Source organism: Rousettus aegyptiacus, unplaced genomic scaffold, assembly GCF_014176215.1.
Source record: "Rousettus aegyptiacus isolate mRouAeg1 unplaced genomic scaffold, mRouAeg1.p scaffold_m13_p_6, whole genome shotgun sequence".
Taxonomy (NCBI): domain Eukaryota; kingdom Metazoa; phylum Chordata; class Mammalia; order Chiroptera; family Pteropodidae; genus Rousettus; species Rousettus aegyptiacus.
In genome coordinates this window covers 9,002,254-9,021,012 of record NW_023416309.1, presented here as the reverse complement: position 1 = coordinate 9,021,012, position 18,759 = coordinate 9,002,254, and the positions used below count along the sequence as shown (strand labels likewise).

The following is an 18,759-nucleotide window of genomic DNA, read 5'->3' as shown; positions in this document are numbered from 1 at the left end:
CTGGAGACGCTGAAGCAGGTCTGCTAGCCTTTCATCTTCCTCCCGCGCTCCTCCTCCGTCCCCTCCCCCCGCCGCGCGGCGCGCCCGGCCTTCCCCGAGCCCCCAGCCCCACGCGGGCACACGCAGGGTGGGTGGTCGCGCCGGCGAAGTCCGGGAGCGTGGCACAGAGCGCGGGCCGTGGGAAGTTTCGCTAGCGCGCCCAGTGCGCCCCCGCCCCCCGCGCGCCCCCGGCCCATCCCCGTCCCCGGAGGGCTGTCGCTTGCGCCCGGGCGCGCGGCTGGCTGCCTACTCGGCGGCGGCGGCGGCCCCATTAGCGGAGCCTCCGCCTGTGATTGGCTTCGCCCGAGAAGCTGGAGACGGGCGATGAATAATTGATGTGTGCGGTGCGGTAGCCGGACGGCGGCGGCGGTGGCGGGCAGCAGCGAGCGGGAGCGCGGGAGCCAGAGCGCCCTCAGAGCGGGCAGCGCGGAGCGAGCGGGCGCCGCAGCCGCCCGGGGCCCCGCGCCGCCGCCGCCACCGCCGCCGCCCGGGCGCGGAGCGGGGATGCAGGCGGCGCCCACTGCCTGCGCGCAGCCTTTGTTCGGCGCAGGCTGAACCCTGCCCGGAGTCGCTCGCCGCGGCCGCCCCCGGCCGGGCCCCAGTCCTCGCGGGCGCCAGGGCGGGACCGCGGCCGGTGCAACTTCCAGGTAAGTGCGTGGCTGGAGGGGTCGGCGCCGGGTCGCCCGCGGGCCGGGCCGGGGCTCCCTCCGGGCGCGGGGGTGAGTGTGCGTGCCTGTGTGTGACAGAGGAGGGCCGGTGCATTGTGGGTAGCGCCGTGTGCTGCATGGTGTCAGCCCGAGGCTTGGCCGCGAGAGTGGCACCGGCGTGCACCGAGCCCGTTTTGTGCGCCCACAGAATGGGACCTCATATCTCCTCAGAGCCTGGAGTCAGGGTGCTCCCCACACCCCTTCGCCGAAGGTGAAGTGTTGGCTGTCCAGCAGACATTTTACAAGGCTCCCTTCTCGATGGGCTCCTATTGCAAAAATAAGAATGGCCAGGAAGGTTTCTGTGGAGGCAGCGGCTGAGGGTCCTTAACTTCAAGCTGCTCCTTTGTCAGGATGCAACCCTAGTGCTAAAAGCGCCCAGAGACCCCCCACGGGGATTGGTGATGCCACCATTGCTGCAGGGAGCTGGGAGTGGTGGTGGGTGCAGAACAGACTTCTTAGAAGTGTTTGCTGGGAAGCCAGATGGAGGAGGAGAGAGACCGGTTTGACTGGAGGGCAAGAAGGGGCCCTTCTGGGATGCTGTAAAGACCTTCTTTAAGACCTCAGAGAATGGAATTCTTAGAGCACTGCCCTGGGGCTAAAAGGTGGTTTGGGATGGTAGTTTTGGTGTTAGGATCTTATAAGCCTTGGTGCCCAGGGCACTAGATAGGTCCCAATTCCTGGGTCCAACTGGAAAGGAGCTTGGGGGAGACTAGGAGAGGTCAGAGATGTGACTTTCTCTGCCCTAACCCTTTGTACCAGCAGAAGGAGGTGGCCCCTCTTTAGATGGGCTTCGGGAGCCCTTGATTCTCAGAGTGGAGGCCGGGGTCCCGTGTCTTTGAACATCGGGCTGGACTGCCAGATGGGCACTGGGCATGACTGGTGGCTTATTCCAAAAGGAAGGTTTTGTGAGGCAGCTGGCAAGGAGTTGGTGCCAGAGTGCTTCTTAATGGCCCGCTTTGAGAGCGGGCTGCAGAATGTGCCAGAAATCTCACCAGGGAATGAGTTGGAGTGGGCAAGGTGATGCCATCCTGAAATCAGGGTGACCCCAGATGGTGTATAGGGACTCAGGCCACTCCAGTTCTGGAGCTCTAGTCATGAAGCCTCTCTCTTATCCAATACAGAGCAAAAGACCCTGTCCCACAGTGTGTGTGGGGTTGGAGGGCAGGCAGGGGGTGGTGAGTCTAGGGTCCACATGGCTACTAATAAGCTTGTTCCCTTTTTTGTGTGTTAGCCAGGCAGTGACTATCCCCCCACTAGCTGGAATCAAGTCCCCTCCTGAGCTATTTTTACCCTGAACTTCCTTAGTGAGAAACCACCAAACAGCGATGCTTTGGTGAGAATCTGGGTCTCTACCGGAAGCAGCAGCCTGCACAGAGTTTGAGACTTGCTTCATAATGCTGTCCCTGCTCCCCTGCGCAGCCTCCCCGTCTACCAGAGCCCCTTCACCTGCCTCTTAATTCTCACTATAGCATCTGTATGCAGGACTTGGGAGCCCCAGTTTCAGATAGAAGAACTGATGGGCCTGAGACTGACCACTCAGTAGGGGATGGAGGAAGCCAGTCATCACTCCGACTGGAGCAAGGCCTTGACTGTGAGCTCCGTGAAGGCAGGGCAGTGTTACTCATCACTGTTTTTGCCAGCCATGCCAACCACAGTGCTGGGTTGGTGGTAAACGCTCAGTGACTGCTGAGTGACTGTGGAGCAGAAAACTGGTCAGGTACTGCTTTCTCTACTGGAATAGGGAGGTGATGCAGGGATTAAAAGTACACTTCTGGATTTAAGTCCGTGTTGGCTGAACATTCAGAACCCAGACCATGCTCAGTCCCTGGGAACTCTTAAGATGAGCCTCTAGTCTGGTGTTAGCCAGTCAGACTGAAAGAGTCGCTCCCACAGATGTTCAACCAGAGTCCTGCCTGGCAGCTTCCTGATGGCTCTTTCTGGGTCACACCTCAGAGAGTAAGGATGGTGGAGCTGTGTCTAGAACTGCAGTCCAGTCTGGTAGCCACATGTGGCTATTTATAAACTTAAATTAATTAAAAGTAAAAGTTCAGTTTCCCATTTGCACTAGCCACATTTCAAATGCTAAACAGCCACACGTGGCTGGTGGCTACCAGTCTGGGCAGCTCAGATTATAGAACATTCCCAGTGTGGCAGCAAGTTCCACTGGACAGCTTTCGTATAGAAGGATGGAGATTTAGGGACAGAAGTGAGCTAAGGACACTAGACCAGGAGCCCCGAGTGTGACAGTGCAGGGTGAGTCCGTTCAATAAAGGCACCTTCCATTTTCTTAGCACTTTATTTTCTGACAGTCTTGCAGTGAGGGGAGTATAGACAAGCCAAGTGCTCCTACTTACTTTAGCACAGGAGAAAGATGAGGTTTAGTTTTGCCCAAGGTCACCCAGGGAGCAGCATGAGCCCCAGGTCTCCAACTCCTCTGCCAGTGCTTTGCCATCTAGCAGAGGTCAGCCAGGCAGTAAGGGTGGGCAGCAGTCCCGGGAGCAGCCTCAGGCCTCCCTAAGGACCGTCTTGGTGCCCAGTAGGCGTCAGTCTTTGTGAAATCATCCATCGATCGGGCGGGAGAGCCAGCTCAGCCCCAGATCCCCGGGAACAGAGAGTTCTGTGCTGGCAGAGCTGGAAGGAGAGGGAGAGAGGCTCTCTGGGCAAGGGAGGTGTTTACCTTGATCAATGCAGCTTAGGTCCTGAGGGAGAAACTGGCTCCTCTTCACCGGGGGAGAACCTTGTCAGTGGGCCTATGGCCAGGTTTGTCAATACCACCCCTGAAAGAGGTGTGCAGTCCCCAGCCCAAGAGGGAGAAGAATTTGGGGACATTTGGCAGCACTGAATGCCCTTTGCTCCCACCCTGCCAGAGCCTGCTGCCCCTCATGTTACAGGCCTTTGCCGTACTTTCCCCAGAAGCCTCAGCTGCAGGAAGAAGCTCTCTCAGGGCCTGGCAGAGAAGCAGCCTCACAGGGGAGCCTCACAAGGGAGCCTGCTCAGGGAAAAACAAGGCCCCTACCCTTGAAACACTTGTAGCTTCTCTGGGAGCTCCCAGGTCACTAACCACAGTCAGGAAAGGACAGCCAGCCCACTGCCTGATGAATGGAGGGACTTCCTGTCCCAATGTCACACGGCAGTGCAGGCCTGAGTGGAGTTAATGCCCTCTCATGGTCCACTGCAAATCAGTCTGCCATTTTGAACTTGAGGTTTATATAAGATTTAATTGTGCCTTGCTTCAGTTTCTCGCTCTAGCCCTGAGGCGAGGTCACTTTGTCTCTGGCCTTGTCCCTGTGTCCTTAGGTACCCACCTCCCCCCAGCATTAGGCTTCACTGCAGCTTCTAGCACTGCCTGGCCCTGAGCTATCTGAAGGGAAAGGTCTAAATAGGGGGTAGCACTCTGCCAGGGACCCCAGCACACCTGAAAGTGGGTGTTTAAGGCCCATCCAAGGGAGCTTGAGAGGACCCTTGGTGACACTCCCAGATTCCCAGTCCCATTTGAGTGAGGTAAGGATGGTGTTCAAGGCCCCTGCACTATGCCTCTCCTTGGAGTCAAGGTGGGCTGCCCTGGGGATGCCCAAAGCACTCTTGGTCCCCAAAGTCTAATGAACTATGTGCCCTTCGGAACGACTGACAGAGCTGGGCCCTGACCCCCTTGCCCCACCCCCATCCCTACTGCCCAGAGCATTAGGCTAGGCCTGCCAGGCAGTCTGCTGCCCTTCCGCCCGAGCAGGTTCAGGAAGCCGGCTCTTACTTTTCTTCCTAGTAGCCCTAGCTGTGGCACTGACTCTTGCTTGGAGCCAGTTAAGGGGCTTCTCTGAGCCTCCATGACCTTGTTGGGTTCTCCCATTGCAAGGCTAGGCCTGTCAGTGCCTGGCCTGGGGCATTAGTGGATGCTTCATGCATATGTGGTGAATTAGGGGCTTTAGCTAGGACACCCACATTCTAGGAAGCCAAGGCTCCACCATCACCGTGGGGATTCAGTAGTTCTGGGATAAGGCTTTGGCTTTGATTTTGTAAAGCTCCCCCAGATAATTCTGACAGTCTTCGTGAAAACATGGCTCTCATGGCCTAGCCCTCACGTGATCGTATCTGTGATCTGGTGCCAAATTAATGTGTGACCTTTGGCAAGTCATTTCCCCTCTGGGGGCCTCTGTTGTCATCTCTACTGAGAAATTGCTGTGTTCTCATATGTAAAAGGGAGACTGTACTCCAAGAGTTCAACTACTTGTTCTGTGCTAGAGGGTATGTGTGGTGGGGGGAGGCAAAAGACAGAAAGAGGCTTGGCCCTACTTTGGGGTGCTACCACCAGCATCTGAGAATACAATATTAAGATGCAGCAGGGCAAGGAGAATCGAATGAGCAGAGGCCCACACTCTATACCTTAAGAGCTATAGAAGAGGGAGAAATGGTGACTCTAGGGCTAGAGTAGTCTGCAACTCTTCCATGGTGGAACTTGATTTTGGAAATGGGATTTGGGTCTTATGCCAGAAGGGGAATAAATATCAGTGGAAGGAATAGTAGCTGCAAAGCTGGGAAATCAGGAGAGGTGTGGCACGTTAGGAGACGGGAGTATGTCCCTCCAAATGGAGCTGTGGAGGTGAGCACAGGAAGGGGAGCCATTGCTGAAAGCCCACAGGGGAGCACAGATTTTATCCCAGGGGCAATGGGGAGCCAATCAAAGGCTTTGGAGCCAAAGAGGCCACTGTGCCTCCTAATGCTACCAGGAGTGGGATGCTGCTGAATTGCAGACAGGAATCCATGCAAGAAAGTGGAGGAGCCATGCAAGGTCGGAATTCTGCTGCGGGAATGTCCCTGCCTCTGCTGACGCAATGGAAAGCCTGTCTTGTTGCAGGGTTCCTGTTTTGCGGTTACCCGTGGTGGGGGGCGAGGGCAGACAGCTCTTCTTCTGAGGAGCTCCGGGAACTTGGTGGAACTTGTCCAGACCTCCCCTTGGCACCCTCTGCTCCCTCCTGGATAAAAGGGCCATATTTGTGGAGTCTGGCCCCAATCTCTCAGGGGTTACAGCTAGGCAGTTCCCTGGGGCTAGGATTGGAGGGGACAGGTGACAGGGGACAGCCTCTGGGCTTGTAGAGTTTGGCCTCCTGCCCTTGCCCTCTCAATGCTTCCTCAGTCAGTGCCTGAGGCAGCTGGAGATTTATAGGCACCCTCTCCACCTCCTGAGGGTGTAATCTGGTTGGCGGATTCAGTGTGCACAGATTTAACAGGGTCTGGTTCAGTCCCTATGTGTGGGAGGGAGGGCTATGAAAATGGGGTGGGGATACGTTTCAGGGGGGAGGGGGGAAAAAGGACCCAATGAGACCTTCTTTCTGTCTTTTCATCCTGCTGCTTCTAGGCCCTGCTCTCCTGTCACCATCTAGGAGCCTTTCCCAGTCCCCTGCCCCCAGCACCCAGCACACAGACATTGGACCCTGTCTCCCAGCATTCTTTTTCATTCCTTTCTACATCCAGGACCCGAAACTTTATGTCAGTTCACTTTATGTGGTAACTGGCCCTCCCGAGTACCGGCCCCTCTAGGTTGTGAATAGCAGGACAGGACATCCACGTCTTGTCTCAGTGCTGGGTGCTCAGTGTCTCTTAAATGACCAGCCCATGGCATAGATGGGGTCACAACAAAGGCTTACCCAGGAAGAAATGGAGGGGGCTGAGTTCTCGGCCCAGCTCTAGCCTCCCAAGATGACCATGTGATGTGTGGAAGCCCTCACTGGGACTCCACCTGTAGGAAGAAGCACTGGATTTACTGTGCTAGCCTACAGAATGGCCACTAGACACATGTGGCTATTTGAATGTATATTAGTAAAAACTAAGTGAAATTAAAATTTCACTTCTTCATTATCACACTGGCCGCATGTCAAGTTCTCAGCAGCCCCATCAGACATCGCAGTGGTTGAACATTTCAATCATCATAGAAAGTTCTGTTGGAACAGTGCTGTGCCTAAGGGTCTGTTGGGGCCCTTGTAGCTCTGTCATTGTGGTTCTATAGGGAGGCAGGGTCCCAGGGCCTGAAGATGGAACAGTCTGCCTGCCTCCTTGTTAGCAGCTCCAGCGGCTGCTCCTACCCCCACCCCCACCCAGATGCACAGCGCCTGGACTTGCCCCTGGTCCATTCTGTGAAGCACAGGGTTCTAAAGGACCTCCCTGCCCTATCCCCTGGGGCTCTCAAAATGGGGCCACCCGTTGTCCTTCCCAAGACAGTGTCGAAGAGTAATTATGAAACTCACATCTGTCGTTTACTGAGTAACTTTGGTAAGTCACTTAACTTGTCTAACTCTCTGTCTTCTAATCAGTAAAGTTAGAGCTGCCTGTACCTGCCTCTGCCTGACATGGTTGCAATGAGATGTAAGTAAGATGAGACTGAGAGTGCTTAGCTCAGTGTCTGGCACATAGTAATTGCGCAGTAAGTGGTAGCTCACATTACTATCGTGTTGAACTTGATTTTGCACAGCAGACATTTAGCTCCCAAACCAGCTGGGCTTTTGGCTTATCTTGAGTTTCCAAGTCCAAGAGACTTGGTTCTTCCTTGTCCCACCTTCATCTCAAGCCTGTTTCCTTGTCTCCAATATGTTCGTCTCACTGTGCGTTGTGACCAGAGACAACTTGCTCTGTAGTGCAAAGTGTGAGCCACCCAGGGGCTTGTCTCTCCTCCTGTGTGACTGTGACTACTGCAACAGGAGAACCTGAAAAGGCTGGTGGGGGAGAAAAGGGTGCGAGTGCATTTTTCCCTTGTTTTGTCCTGATAAGAAACTGTAGTTCTGACCCCCAGTGACAGCCATCTAAGAGGTCCCAGTGTGTGTCTTAGCCCTGAAGGAAGTACGCATGGGCCAGCACACACCTACTTTCATTTCCCTCTTGGGGAAGGAGCTGTAAGTCTGCACCTTGGACTCCTGAAACCCTCTGGGTGACTTGCTCATGAACTTCTTCCCTCTGAGATCCACAGAGAGTTTGTTGGGGTCTTTGAGCCCCCAGATTATATGGGATGCTTTCTGGGTAGAGCATTCATGAGCTATGCCATATTAAGGTGGTTCTTGGGGTAAGGCCCATGGGGCCAGGCCTGGCTTCCAGCTGTCCAGAGGGCTTCAGAAAAGGCACTCAGTGACAGGAAATTCTAGGAATTGGAGGGAGGTCCCAGGAGCCTATGCTGCTTCCTCTCTCACCCTTGGCTTTGATACCCTCTGTGTGCTTGGTGCTGCTGGGCTTGGTACTGAACTCTGGGAGGTGGAGCAGCACTCAGCCCTGGCCTTGGGAAGGGATACAGCAATAGTCTCAGGTAACACACCGCGCACAGAGAGAGTGCAAGGGCAGCTAGGTGGGGGGCTGGGCATTCCCAGAGAGGGTTCCCCTCAAGTGAGTATGGGGGGTTTCCAGGTCACGAGGGCATGGCCCTCCTGTGACTCCCCTTAAATGGGGGCTGGAGGCCCTGACCCCTCAAAGTTTTTCCCTCTCGCGCCTTGCTCACCATCTCATCTGTCCCTCTCCTTTCTTGTTCACACACTGGGACCACTAACTCTCTGCAAGTCTCAGTTTCCTCATTTGTAAAATGGAATAGTACCTATCTCACAGGGTTTGGGAGCATTGAACAGTGCTAGGACCTAGTCAGCCCTGAGGAAGTACTAGTCATCTTTGCTGCTTTGCCATAGATCTCCTTGTATTTGTGCGAGGCCCATTCTCTGGGGACATGTCCTCCTGCTTCCCTACCTCATAGTCCTCCATTGCAGCTTGAACTTGTCCAAACACTCCTCCACCACCACCTGTCCATGTACCTGCTTGGGGTGCCTTTACTCCAGTACGACACTGGAATACCTGTCTCCCCCACCCCCAAGTCTGAGAAATCCTGGAGGCAACAGCTCCCCTGCCTCTGGGGCCCTAAGAGCTCTTGGCCTGAGGCTCAGGGCTCCCTCAGTGTTTGCTGAGAGAAGCTTGTGGCTTCTCTGCAGGGTATGAGGACAACTTATGTAATTCTCAGGTATGTTTGCGTCTCATTTGCCAATGACAGACCCCCAAAAGCTTCCAGGCAGCTCTGGGGGTGCCCTGGGGATGCCCTGGATGGAGCATATACCCCACTGTCCTGTGGGCTTGAGGCAGCGGCACCCAAAGCAGCAAAAAAAAAAAAAAAAAAAAACCTACACACACCTAACTGGGTCCAGGGCACCCTTAACCACTGGGTCTCTAGTGACTTCTGGGTGTCTCCTCCCCACCCCGGGGTGGCAGCCCAGGCCAGGAAAAGTAGTAAGAGCCAAGTATTTGTTTCCCTTTGAGCGCACAGGCTCCAGGTCCTTCTGTCCAGGCCAGTCTCACCCTTGAAACTGGGATGGGTTCTCCCACCCTATGTGTCCCTGCCTGAAGGCACCAATGAGCACCAGGCAGCTTTGGTGGGCAGGCTTGTGCTGGTAAAGAGGGGACATCACCAGCTAGCTACTCTCCTGACCCTGTACCCCCAACCCACCTCACCCAGAATTAATCTCCCCAGCATCAGGCCCATCAGAGGCCGATAATCCTCTCAGAGATTTGCATGGTGGTGTGCTTTCTCCAAGAAATACATTCAGTGGCCTGGATAAGATGTTTGTGCTCCACAATGGAGATCTCTTCCCATGTTATAGCTCCCTGATTGCCCCCTCTCATGCAGGAGTGTAGGGTGCCCCCATGGAGCCCTGTGGGCTCTTGCCCAGACAAGAACCCAGCCTCAGAACAGGCATGGCCCGGTTCGGCTTCTCTGGATGCCTCTATGGTCTTAGACATCTGTTACCTACAGCCTTGCTGGCACCCCACCCAGGTGATCTGGAGTTTGGGACTTCCCTCTGCCATTTGAGTTGCCTCTTCTATAAAATGGGGGCTCCCTCACCTCAGAGCCCTGTTATAACAACAGGAGCTACTGAGTGTGTGCAGGTGTCCTGCTGAGGGCTCTGCATGCACACCCTCCATGCCCACGAATACCTCACCTGTGCCCCTCTCGGTTCACTGTGTAGTAATTACAGCACTCAGTACAGCCCTCTATTGTGCAGGAACATTGCATTTCAAGTTCATGGCTATAACTCATTCAAGTTTGTATGTTCCACATCCAAATCAGCTATAGTACACACCATAGAATACACTAATATGTTTTAAGTGAGTAAGTAAACAAATGAAGAGCTGGCTTTGGGTGGGGCCCTGTGGAGAATGTGAAAAAAGACAGGATTCCTGCCCTCTGGGAGTTTAAAGTCTTCGAATGTAAATGTCATAGCTAGAAGGAAGGCACTGGATATGCAGAGGCGTACATGTGCCTGGGAGTGAAGTGGGGTGAGCCTGTTACAGGATGTGTGCGTTGGAGAATAGAAGTAGAAGGTGGAACATTCGAAAGTGTTAAGTGGAGTCGAGTGTATTATGTTGGATGAGTGTACATGGCAGTGTTCTTGTGGGTACGTGCAGATTTGTGAACACAGGGAATATTGGAGGTGTGTCTGGCGTGGGAGCTGGGTGGCATATGTATGTAAGAAGTGAACACGTCCTGGTTCCTCTGGGGCATGCAGGCTCCCGCACCTTCCTTCCCCACCGTGTAAAAGAAAGGCAGGGCCAGGCTGTATGCAGCCAGCCTCTTACTCACCAGTAGTATGGCCTTGGGCATGTCTGCGATATCTCAGCCTCCACATCCAGAAACAGGGATAACAGTAGCAGTGACCTCGAGGTTGCTGGGAGAACCCAAGTCCATGTACCTGGCACAAAAGAGGCATTTCATAAACGTTAGCTGTTAGCATCATGCTAGGGTAGGAGGGGTGGTACCTTATCCTGTGCCTTCCCCAGTGCACGCAGGTTCTTAGCCCACTCAAACTGGAGGACAGAGCTGGAGGTCTGAGAGGGGGCTCACCCTGAGGCCTGCATATTACTAGGAATATTCTCCAGCCCTCCCCCAGAGAGAGGGCCAAGGGCATCTGGCCCAGTGTCCCTGCTTGCTATACCACTCCAGAGACTGGAGGAGGGGCCTAGGAAGGCTCTCTAGAGCTGACCCCGAAAGGCTCAGCCCATCCTCAGGAAGATGACTGGACCCTCTCAGACCTCCAGGAAAGGTCGTTCCATGGCTTCCCAGGGAAATCAACCCAAGCTAGCCACAGCTTCCTTTCTCCTTGTCTCAGGGACGGCAGAACAATTTTGTGAATATTCTCAGAGCTGCCTTCAGAGAGAGATTTTTTAAGACAGTATGTCAGAGCACTGAATCAGAGAACCACTTGCGTTCCACTCCTCACGAGAAGTCACTCTTCTCTCAGGGCCCCAAATGGGGTTGTTGATTCCACTTTTACTTAGCACTAGGATAGAGGACCTGGGATAGGCTAGGACTCGGAGCCCTTGCAGCCCTGTCTCTTAGACAGAGCCACCTGAGCAAGGAGCAGCTCCCCTGGTAGCCCGGCTCCCTCTCCAGCAAGCCCTGGCCTCTTCCCACAGAGCCTCGGCATCCTGCCACCAGCCCTGCTAGCTCACTTGGGCTGCTCTTCCCCTTTGCGAGATGGGTGCGGGGGCAGAGAATACCCTGGCCAGGAGGCCTTACCCTAAACAGTTCAACCAGGGACCTGACTTCAGGGTGCTAAGTAAACAGAAGTCAGGGTTCGTTGGCTGTCCCCAAACCCAAGGTTACACATTGGAGCAGAAAGTACCCTGGGAGGGGAGATACTGTCATTACCAATATTTGGCAAATAGGGGAACTGAGGGGTGGCATTGGGGGGTTTCGGGGTGGAGTTGAGGCTCCGATTCTGGCCTTCACCTTCAGAATGTGAGTCTTCGGTGCCTACTAGGCAGCTTCCTCCCACCTCCATGACAGTGCCTGAGCTGGTGTGGGGCCAGACCACAGACAGGATCCGGAACTTGATTAGGGACCCCTGAGCAAAGCAAGGATGAGACTGTGGTCCTAAAAGAGTTCCACTTACTGAGCACCCACAGGTCTGCACACAATGCATGGCCACTGTCGCAAACACACGCACCTGTGTACTCTCCACCCTAGGGTGTCCCTCTCCCTTTAGACAGCTTTGTTGTGCATGTTGAACGATTATCTCTTTTTTGTATATATTTCAGAAGCAAAGTCCTAGGGTGGGGTTTGGGGTAGGGAGTGGGTCGTCTCTTTTCTTAAGCTGAATCCTGGAAGTCTAATTAGGAATGGTTTTTCCACTTCCGAGGTTTTCCAGCAGCTGCCTGGCATGCCCTACTGAACCCCTAATTACGCATCTGGGTCACCCCAGTTCGGGGCCCAGCTCAGTGGGGGATAGTCTGTTGGAGAGTCTGGGCAAGTTTAGGGCCTGAACCCAGGCTGAGGAAGGCCTTTGGGGGATGGCCCTCTATTCCATTCGAGTGCTAAGTAAGAGTGGAATCAGCAACCTCACTGCCTGCCATCCCAGGGCCCTGGCCGCCTTGGAGTTGACATGCAGGGCCTGACATTGGAGTCGGGGTGCTATGGGTTGAAGGAAAGCTATGTCATCAGGTCAGGGTGGCCTTCATGCCCATGCCGAAGCTGGTAAGTAGGCTATTGAATGCTGTTTGCACTCTAGTCATTGGGTGGTCACCCATGATAAGATGTAGTCGGCACTTCACTGTTGAAAAAAAAAGGCTCAGAAAGCTGAAGCAAGCTGCCAATCACTGAGCCGTGTCTGCGGGCCACCAAAGTACTGCATCGCAGTCAGCATGACATTCAGTACCATGGAACCCAGGAGAAGAGGGTCCAGTTGGGTGGGGAAAGGCTTCCCTGGAGAGGTGAGGCAGAACCATGAAATCTGGAGGGTGGTTTTGACTGATAGAGAGAGGCAGGTCATGCAAGGAGAGCTAGCAGGAGTGAAGCGCATCGGGCCTGCAGATTTTGGAAACCAAATACCTAATATCTTTTGCCATATTCGTGTTTTCAATACTTGCTCAGTAATCTCCATGCACTTTTGCTGGGGAAGAAGGATGTACACTTAGAAAATTGTAGCCAAGCTTAGCCTGCAGGCTAGAGGTCTGTCTGAGCTGCACATAACAACTGGTACCTGCTCACTCCCCGTGGGGCCTTGGCCTCCAGCCTGGGCTGGCTGAGTCCTGTGGTGCCAAGGAGTGCCCATGGCTACCCTGAGAGACACTGCCCCTTGCCCAGCTCAGGCCTGTCCGCTACAGCCTCTGGGAGGTTCAAGTTTCTGCCTGCCAGGTGGGCAGCTCCCCCTCTTCCCTGCATTACCAGCTCCGCTCAGAACACTGTCCTGCTTCTGCCATCTGAGCCCCCCAGGTGCCATCTGCCACCCTGTTGTCAGGCAGTCTTGGGGCAGGGGTGAGGAGAAGGCAAACAGATCCCAGATGGAGCAGGTAGGGAACTCTCGCCCTGAGAGGCAAGTAGTGCCTGGTCTGCCAGCTGGCATCTGGGTTGTACCCACCTCTCTAGGAATGGGTGTGAACAGGTCTGGTAAAGTGTGGGTGTGGGGGGGGGGGTACCCTACTCTCTCTCTTGGCCTCTCCATGTATGAGCAGTGGGGTCTGTCTGGGTGTATCTCTGTGTGGATCTGCGTATCTGGCTATTTCTGCCCCAAGCCTGGCCTTTCCTTAGGCATTCCTGCCCACCTCCCTGTGTCTCTACTCACTGTGTCTCTGTGTCTCTCTACCTGTCTGTACCTTCCATGTCTCTCTCACAGTCTCTGCATCCTTGTCTGGCTCTGTCTCTCAGTTCTGAACTGATGAAAATGCCTTTGCCATCAGAACCACCACCCCCACATTGGGTTGTTCTACTTAATTTCATTTTCCCGGGGCTTCAACTCACAAAAATAAACCCTCCCTCCCCACCCCTGCACTTTTTTGATTTAACAAGGCTGCTGGAAAACAATAGTGATTTCCGCATCGATCATAAACAGAAGTGATTACCATACAATTACAGCCTGAACCATCAGACTCGATGCAATCACTGAGCCGCATTGTAAATCGGAAGACAATTGCCTGCAGAATTACCCCCAAATTGGTTTAAGTGGCAACAAAAGAGTGTTGGCATTTGGTGAGGGATAGGGGAATGTTGGTAATCCTGGCAGCAGAGGGTCCCCATTGGGGAGCTCTCAGGGGTCTTGCCTTCGAAGAGGTGCCTTGCTAGGGAGAGCTCCTGCCACCTTCCCCCACCCAATCTTTTTCTTTCAATTACTGTTCCTCATGTGTCTTGGCATATTTGTTATAAACCCATTTATACTAATGTATAAGTGGCTAGGTATACCTTCACCTGGGATGGTGGAAAGAGTGCATCTGGGGGGAGGGGGTATTCCAGGGAGGCCTCCTCAGCTCCCCTAGTATACTTTTTTCTACAACTCCCATCGCGTCTCTGGCTCTTCCAGGCCACCTCATCTTTCTATCTAGGCTCTTCCGATCTGGCTACCACACTGAGGCCTTCCCTCCCCATCTTCCAGCCTGGTGGTAATCTCCCACCAGGAACCTCCTACATTCCATCCAGGGCAGCCTGCACCTCCCTGCAGCTGCATCCAGCTGCATGCAACAGTGCGCAGCCCAAAGTGCCATGTCAGTCCACCCTTGGGAGCCTGCTAGCCACCGCTACAGTAAGTTTCGAGAGGGCCTCACAAGGCGTGCTGCTGGTGACCTGCGCCTGCCCCTTTCCAGCCTCTGGTTTTATGAGGAGTCCACTGCCAGTAGGACATCTCTCAAGTGTCTGAAGACTGGACTCCTAAGCTCCAGCTGTTTCTGTGGGGGGCTTGTCTTCACATGGGGAGGCAATTTCTCTCTAGGGTCAGGCCGCTCTGAAGTTACTGGGAAGCCTGCCCACTGGCACACTTAGATTCTGTCATATTTGCTCAAATCCAGGTTATAAATGCTTTTGTGTGTCCCATTTGATCCTCACCAAAGGATTTGCATATACTTGTGGTTTTGTGCTTGTTTTTGGATAAAGAAAGGAGACCCCCCAAGGGTGACTAGGCTTGTGGCAGGTCACATAGCTGATCCCTAAGTGGTGGGGTCTCAGTCCCTTACTGGAATGCTGTTTCTTGCTGCCTTTTCAGGCCCTCAGGACTCAGGCTGAGGCTAGGGGCAGTGAGGGTGTGTCTCACCTGGTCTCTGACCTGCCTTAAGACCTCAGACAATACCAATAATTTGAACAGACACTTGTGGGGTGCCGCAATCTGTTCACACATCCACCAGCGCCTCATCCCCACTGCAGCCCTGTAGGGGGACTTGACCCAGCCACAGTGCTCAGGTTCCTGGTTCCAGAAGCTGGTTTGAACCTACATTTGCCATGCAAGCCTGTGCTCACTGGCATCCTATAAAACAGGAGGAACCCTGAGCTTTCACTGGTCCAAGTATCCCTGAGGCTCTCTGTCTGGTTGCCTTGGCCACTGCAGAAGCCTCAGGACGGGGCCCATATAGATGATGGTATATTTAGAACCCAAAATTCTGTCAGTTGCCCCAGCTCTGCCCTGTTCTGAGAGAGGCTCAGGGCAGGGCCTGTCTTGGGGGTAATTCTGGGGTACCCCTGTGCTTGTCACCTACCTCCTTCCTTGGTGCTGGCATTGAGAGGAGACCAGTCCAGTGGAGAAGCCAGTCAATGCAATTGCCATAGACTGTGGTGGTCAGGGAGAGGCTGCTGCCCTGCACCTGCCCAGCAGACCTGCCCTCTCTTGCTGTACCCTGAGCCTTGCTCCTACTTTGTGTCTCCCAGGGTAGCCAGGTAGCCAGTGGAACAACATGGGGTTCAAAGCCACAGATTTGAGTTCTGTCTCTGCCACTTTCTGGTTTGTGACATCTTTACCTCTGAGCCTCTCTGCTTTTTCTTTCAAATTGACGCCTGCTGTCCTGCTGGACCATGAGACAACAAAAGTGACCGTGTTATCTGTTCAGGGTTTTCAGATAACAGCTGCTATTATCCTTGGCCTCAGAACCGAGCCCTCCCTTCGAGAAGTGGCCTAGCCTTCAGTGAGCATTTGTCATGTGCAGAGCTTTGCGCTGGGCATTTTAAGGCTGCCTAGTGGATTCTTCACTACAACTTCAAAAAGGCAGCAACCACTGTATCTTACCATGTTCAGCAGCTGAGTTAGAGCCCCATGTGGTCATTTACACTTAAATGTAATGAAGTAAACTTAAACAAAATTTAAAACTCAGCTCTTCAGTCATGCTAGTCACATTCAGGTGCTCAGTGGCCGCACATGGCCAGCGGCTCTCGCTTTGAGCAGTGCAGATAGTGCACATCTCCACTACTGCATAAGCTCTGTTGGATAGCAATGCCCTGTGTTACCATCCCATTTCCCAGGCATGAAGCTGAGGATTAGGCAGGTCAGTGCCACATCCCACTTGGGTCCCAGCTGGAGGAGAGGGAGCTGGGACAAAAACCTGGACCATCAGCTGTATGACACATTGAGCACTCCTTTACTACCAGCTCCAATACTTCCCTTTCACATACCCTCTGTGGGCTCCTCAAAGGCAAAGACTATGTTTGTTCTGTTCCCCATTGCCCAGCCCACGGCCCACCCCAGGCTGGGCATTTGGGTCAGCATTCGTTGAGTGGATGATGAATGATGAGTGAGCGCTGCCTGCTGAAACTTGGGGGCACACCTAACTCCCCTCCTGCAAGAGGAGGCACAGAGCCAGCTGCTGAGGAGTGATGGATGGTTCTTCTCCTGAGATAAATGTGGCAGTCAAGGTAATCGGATTGTGTGTGACGGTCTAATTTGTAGGTGAGGGTAGGAAGCGCCCAGCCATACTTTGCCCCAGCCACCCATATTAGTTTAATCAAATGCCCAGTATCTAAATGACCGGGCCCCAATGATGGATGATGTGAGCTTTGTTAAATGTTCTTGCCCTGTCAAGCCAAACTTTCCAAGACCCTGCCAGGCTTTTGGGCTCTTTAATTTGTTTTTTCTTGCTTGGTTATCTCTCTGTGGGACAGGGGAGGCAGGCAGGTACTAGGGCTCTTCTGTCTGTCTTAAGTCTGATTTTTCAGGGAGGAGGAGGAAGAGGCCAGGGCTAGGGGACAAGTGAGATGGGTTCACCTTCCACCTCTTTTGAGAAGCCTTTCTGAGTGAATGAAGACAGTCTTGGAGAGCCCAACAACCTCGAACCCTTCACCTGAGCCTTACCATACCCTTTGTGGCTTCTGTGTCTTTCAGACTCTCCCACCTCCTTGGGCAAGCCTTTTTATTCTCTTAATGGGGTATTTTGGTACACTAGAGTTTTTTGCTTTAATGTTGGAAAATTTATCAGCTTTTTCTTATGATTAGTGCTTATTATGTCCTCTTTGAGAATCTTCCCCAATCCCAAGGTCATGGAGATAAATCTCCTGTATCATCTTCTACACAATATATTGTTTTGCTCTTTTTTTCCTTTCTTTTTCTGTGTGTGTGTTGGGGGTGGGGGATGGTCTAAGGTAGGGGACAAGCCTCCAGTCTAGTTATTCTGAGCATCTGCTGTGTGCCCCAGATCAGGCCGGGTCCTTGGGAGAGACGAGATAGAAAAGGCACAGTCCTGTCCTCCAGGAGTAACAATCTCTTTGTGCCGACAAACGTGTTCTTAAAAGGAGTTTGAGAACAGCATGTGTAACATGCCACCCTTTATGTCAGGGTGGAATCTGCCTGTCCGTGCCGTGCCCATGCCCAGCCCTTTCATTGATGCTGTCGCCCGAGTGTCAGGCATTGTTCTAGTCACTGGAGATGTGGCCACAAATGCAGCACTCTGCACTGAAGAGCTGTGGCCCCAGTGCAAGGAGTGGGGTGTCAAATGATAAATTAGATAAAAAGTTGAAGGTCATAAGTGCTACGGAGAACGATTAAGCAGGGAAAGGAAATAGAGAGAATCGGGTGGCAGGGGTGGTGTTGCAATCTATAAACTGGAAAGGTCAGGGAAGCCCTCACTGAGTCAGGAGTAAGGAAAAGCCAGTGAGGGGTGCACCACATGGATATTCAGAGCAAGAACCTTCCAGGCAGACTTTGAAAAGGCCGTGATATACGTAAATGACAGAACAACTCTCGAACCAAAAGCCAAAGCCACTAGCACTGGGGAGAGGAACTGGGCAACAAGCCTGGGGTCAGGGAGACTGTGTTTTTCAGTACATACCTATTTTCCTACTTCTGTATATTTTTTAATCACATTCACACATTACTTATGCAAAATAACATGTTAAAGTTAAGAAGGGAGGGCAGTGAGATGCACAGTGAGGCGGAACCATCAGCTGTAATGGAAAAATGTAGGCCCTAATTCCTCTTCTGGTCTCTATCTGAAATGTTTTTTTGTTTGTTTGTTTGTTTTGTAAACTTTCTAAGGAGAATGAATTTGTGTATTACTTATGTAAATAGAGTAATTTTATTAATTAAAAATAAATAGATCCCACTCCGCCAGTTATTTTGGCTGGTTGCCCTTGAGCAGGTAGGTTCCTTAACCTCTCTGAGCACCAGTTTCTTTTGTGAAAAGGGGGTAGTGATCTCCACTTCACTAGTGTGTCAGGAAAAGGAATGGAGAAGAGATATGTGTCAAGTTTCTGCCTAGCCTGCAGCTGACCTTCCCAGGGCCACGTCCCTGCATGACCTAGCTCTCAGGGCAGAGACAGAGAAAGGATTCCTGGCCTCAGATTTTCTAAGGGCTCTACAGACCAGGGAGGCCCAGGCTCTGCATTCCAGCTTCCTCAGAGGCCGTCAGATTTGCTCTGGACCCCCACGCTGACAGCTATCCAAAACTCTGTGGCCCTGATGGGTGGCCAGTTGTATAACCAACAGGTCCTTTAGAACTCCCTCAGGGTCCAGGTTGCCCAAGCGGTGTCCGTTGGGCTGGGGCCTGCTGTTTTTCTGGCTCCGATAGCCCTCCCTGCGTGGTGTTTCCTTCTCTCTGGGTGCTGTGTTAATTTTTCATGGCCTCCATCAGAGGCAGAAAGCAGAGAGCTGTTTCCTGCAGGAAGAGAGCAGGCGCTGGAGGGGGGAGGAGGGCGGGAGAGCTTCGTGGTGATTAAACACTGCAGAGGCCTAAACAAATGGCACTCCCTCCCCCAGCTGCTCTGGAAGAGAAACAGGGAGCTGGCCTGAACTGCAGATGGCCCAGGCTGCTGTCTGTCCCT

General features: G+C 53.2%; 1 protein-coding gene across 9 annotated transcripts in view; it reads left to right on the top strand.

The window, feature by feature from the left end:
• ZMIZ1 (zinc finger MIZ-type containing 1) overlaps positions 1 to 18,759 on the top strand; it is a 231,613-nt gene that overhangs the window by 164,514 nt on the left and 48,340 nt on the right. The gene's annotated exons all lie outside the window — the stretch shown is intronic.